General features: G+C 39.5%; 1 long non-coding RNA gene across 1 annotated transcript; it reads left to right on the top strand.

The window, feature by feature from the left end:
- The first annotated feature begins 4,329 nt into the window (after window positions 1–4,329).
- Window positions 4,330–4,734, top strand: LOC110675881. The gene is made up of 2 exons (XR_002499877.1): window positions 4,330–4,577; window positions 4,634–4,734. It is a non-coding gene; the product is annotated as an uncharacterized LOC110675881 (long non-coding RNA).
- The last annotated feature ends 226 nt before the right edge of the window (window positions 4,735–4,960 follow it).

Raw genomic sequence — 4,960 nt, 5'->3', positions numbered from 1 at the left:
CCAGAATCTGCGCACACAATGGACTGTGATGTAATGTCTGAAAAATTCAGAAATTCATTTGAGTGAATTGTTTCGTTCGAAAAAATAGAATCAATTGATGTCGGTGAATTCATGTAGGCTTGTTGCAGGTCGATTAAAGGTTCATATTCAACAGAATCAGGTGTTACACTGCCGTCGGTAATTGAAATTTCCACTAAGGATTCTTCTTCGTTCATTTCGGCAAGTTCACTTTCAAGTTCTTTGACTTGAAACAACAAAGACTCCACAATAGCCTTGTTATCAGCACTCAGATTCGAGTGTCTTGCAGATAACTGCATGTAGTCAGACAAGAATGTAGAAAATGTAGACATTGCACTAAAATTCACAAACAAAAACTATTCATAAAGCATATGATTTAGCAAGCAATTTGCTCGTGTGGAAAGCGGAGCACCCCATTCGAGACAACTGGAACGGTCAATGGGCAGGTGTACCTTAAGGAATGCCTCAAAAAAGCATCTACTTCCTCTTCTAAGGTCACACGATGGTCCTACGATTTTTTGGCCGGATTTGGCATCGTGACATTACTTGAAAGAGGTTTTGGAGTGGTACAAGGCTAAGGAGGTCAATTTCGTGCCGAAGCATCTCAACCCCCCGAACGCACCGGAACTGCGACCAATTGAAAAATACAGGGACATCGGGAGCAAAAGAAGTGAAATCGGAGGAAGATAGGAAGAAAAAATGAACTGCCACGCGTCCAAGTGTTGGACAGGACCTTATGAGTAATGTGAACAGAAAAGATCGTGCATTTGGACATGGAAATGAAATCGAATAAAACAAACATGGGAAAATATTCATAACATGTTTTATTTTACTCCCTGAAAGTTTTAAGATGATTGGTTGAACCTGAGAGAGAGAGGAGACAGAAGCCCCCAAAAGTCAAGAAAACCTGTCATCAACTGTCACTGGAAAATCGCACATTCGAAGGGCGAAGCGTAAAAATTCAAGTAAACGTTATTAAAATTTTGAGGTGTTTTCGCTGATTTCACCTTTTCCAAAAGTAGAATACCTATTCAGTTGTGTGTTGGTAAACTGCTATTGATTTTTTTTAAATATTTATATCTTTTTTTTCACAGTGAACAACAATAATTGATTTTGACCAAAATAAGTTTATCTGACAGTTGTTCACAACTCAAGAAGAAAGAAGTCAAAGAATGCAAGCAAACATACCAGCTGTCTCTTCTCTCTCAGGGTTAAACGTGCGAATTTCGCCAAATATTTGTGTGTGTCGCAATTTGATTCCGTACACCCTTTACATGCCAAACTTGTTTTGAATAAAAAAAAATGTTTCTGCACCATCAAATCGACAATGACCCTGAAGTGCAGAAGCAACATCGATCCTATGTTGGTAAGTACGTAAGTGTCAGTACTCGAACTGATAATACTACACGACAGGGAAAAACTACTTATCACATTTTTCGACAACCGTGCCCGTACTTACTAGGCCCCGTTAATCCATATGACCATTCTGAATCTGTTGAAACCAAGGTTGTTGCAGTCGAACGGTTTGATTTATGACTGGATTTTCTGAGCATTGTACCTTTTATTAATCGATATGTGCGAGAATTGAGCCAGAACCACGAACGGACAGTCGTTCTGCTTTTTTGCGAATCTCCGGTTATGCTGCGATTCTCGTAACTCGACTCCATTCGAATCCATGGTCAGCTGACAGCGAACGACCACTGTACATATAATTTCTCACGGATGGTGCATGTGCCCCTCACACGGAAAAGGGGCCTTCGGGGATCAAGTCGTGTGCAGACGATCAATGATTCCGTAACCGACGACCGGCAAAACTCCATGAGGAAAGACGGTACAATATGCGCCTCATAGTGAACAGCTTAGTTTGAATTGCGATTTTCTTCCAAAACTTCATTTTTATTGGTTTTGCAAGGAAGTCTAACAAATAAGATTACAACTACAAACAAATAGTAATAGGGTGTAGGGAATAAAATCTCAGAAAGTAAGGGGCCTATTTTGTAAATCGAGCAGATTCATGTGACTCGTCTGTATTCATTGTCGATCAAAGCAAGCATGCATATTCCAGATGTCACCGGTCGACTCCCATAGTAATCCAGTCACATAGAGTGACAACTGTCGAAAATCGCGAGTGACAGAGCTGAGTCGAGTGATTTTTTCGGTCGACAGTGACTCCAGTCGAGTCATTTTGATCGACTCGACTTATAAAATAGACCCCTAAATCTAAAAGATATGAAACACTAAAAACAACGGTTTTGCTAACAACAGGGCGTGCCACTCAATTTTAAACGGATTGTGTGCTGTAAAATCCAGCTATTTTCAAATTCTTATACATGCATCAGAAGCACCTCTATTTTTAGGCGTCTATTTTGTAAATCGAGCAGACTCATGTGACTCGTCTGTGGTCACTGTCGATCAAAGTAAGCATGCATGTTTCAGATGTCACCTGTCGACACTCCCATAGTAATCCTGTCACATAGAGTGATAACTGTCGAAAAACTCGAGTGACAGAGCCGTGTCGAGTAAAATTTTTGGTCGACAGTGACTCCAGTCGAGTCATTTTGATCGACTCGACTTATAAAATAGACCCCTTAATTTGATGTTTACTGTATAAATAAGGGCCCTATTTTATAAGTCGAGTCGATCAAAAACGACTCGATTGGAGTCACTGTCGACCAAAAATTTCGCTCGACTTGGCTCTGTCACTCGAGTTTATCGACAGTTGTCACTCTATGTGACTGGATTACTATGGGAGTCGACGGGTGACATCTGAAATATGCATGCTTACTTTGATCGACAATGACTTCAGACGAGTCACATGATTTCGCTCGAATTACAAAATAGACCCCCAAAACTTTACCTATGATTTTTGAGCAATCATTAAATTGATTATGGGGCCTATTTTGTAAATCGAGCACATTCATGTGACTCGTCTGTAATCACTGTCGATCAAAGTAAGCATGCATATTTCAGATGTAACTCGTCGACTCCCATAGTAATCCAGTCACATAGAGTGACAACTGTCGAAAAACTCGAGTGACAGACCATGTCGAACGATATTTTTTGGTCGACAGTGACTCCAGTTGAGTCATTTTGATCGACTCGACTTATAAAATAGACCCCTATGAGATTTTCGATATATCTCCCATTTTAATGATATTGTGATAGCGCGTTTTACACCTAGCTTCCCTACAAACAGCGGCAATCCCCTAGTGTGAGTTAATCCTCACGCGTTCGGCCGAACAGTTTCTTGGAGACATGGAAGGACGGGTGCCTCCAAGCTCTCAGTAATAGTAAATCGAAAAAATATCTATTTCAATGAACCGACACCAATCAGTAATGTCATTTGTTTGAAGTTTATTAGAATGATTGAAATAAATTTGTCGGATTATTATTACGTATCATGATGCTGAAATGGACTTAGGAATGGTCCATCCGCTTTTAGAGTTATTCGCGACATCAGATCTTCGCATGATCCCCGATCTCGATTCAAGGAAGCAATAATCCGTCAATTTATGGAAAAATGATTTCCCATCGATCGTCTCTCACTGCTTCCTGGGTGTTCCATAATTCATCATGTAAAATTCATAATTCATTGACATTTGACGTCTGATCGCCGCCTCGAGTCATCGACACATGATTGCAAATAAATTAAAGCGATATATAGAACAAAACCATTCGATATGCTTTAAATGAGCCCATAGGTGGCAATTATCTGGCAAAGTGGCGACGAGGCGTAGCTTCCACCAACAGCACTAACAGTTTCACGATTCCGATTCCGCGTGTATAAATAACTTCAACACCAACCAAGCGCACAGTGGCGCATCTTCATACAGAGGTCGGACGAAATCTCAAAGGAACTTTTTTGAATGCGAACGATAATTTACCAACTTAACTTTATGACCACAGTGATCGTTATGCAAATTGACGGATTTTATCTGTTGATCTATTTTTTCCAATAAAGTTTTTCATATACTCGAACAAAAAGGCTGTTGTTACATAAAATTTAAATAAAATCCAATCAGTGCGAATCGTACCTTCGTGCTGTACGTACACCACTGCTGAATGTTTCTGAAAACTATGAAACCATCTGAAGCAATAAAAAAGTACTAATACAATACTTTTTAGTTCAGTTCAGGGATCAACTTTTCGATCCTTTTTTGGACCCGTGCCTTCGATTTTTCGTTGGACCAGCTAGCAAAAGCTAGCGGTGGCAATCCTTCTTGAACACCGTCTTGGGGAAAAAAAACCTTTCTTCTTTCGTTTATCCACTAAACATGTTTGCAAACACGAACAAAAGGAAGGGTGTTACGGAGTGCGCCAATCTCTCACTTCGCAGTCTACGAGCGAGGGCCCTTTATTCGCAGATGACAATTGACGTGAAGAGAATCTAGCGTTATTGTATATTTGTAGTCGTATATTGATAGACGTCAAGTTCGACGATGATATGCAGGATTAGGGATTGATTGTCTTACTGAACAATGTTAAAAAGATTGTTAGAAGTTGATTTGAGTTTTGATCATATAAATCCTAAGTTTATTAGCCTTAAACCGATAATTACCGTGAGTAACTAGGTAAAACATAGCGTTCTATTACTAATCCGTAATTATGTTTATAGACGATTGGTATATTACTCCAATTAGTTCATGGACAGAGTGAAGTCCAAGTCTCGATTTAGGCTGAGGTTATAATTGTAAGTGGATAAAATTAGTTGAATTGGATCTCGTAATGAATTATGAATTTACAGTATCAAACCGTACACCATACATAAAAATCTACTTTGTTGGGGCATCGTAAAACTAGGGTGACCGATGTAAGTTGTTACTATTGTTCTTTTTTGTTATAAAACTAACTGAATATACTTAGCTTACAGCCCTTGAATTAGCATCGAAAATCGCGGTGTTACGGCTTATAAGAACCCCGAAAGTTTTCCCCAACAAATCTG

The sequence above is a fragment of the Aedes aegypti genome, chromosome 2, assembly GCF_002204515.2.
Source record: "Aedes aegypti strain LVP_AGWG chromosome 2, AaegL5.0 Primary Assembly, whole genome shotgun sequence".
Taxonomy (NCBI): domain Eukaryota; kingdom Metazoa; phylum Arthropoda; class Insecta; order Diptera; family Culicidae; genus Aedes; species Aedes aegypti.
This window is presented reverse-complemented; position numbering and strand designations above follow the sequence as displayed.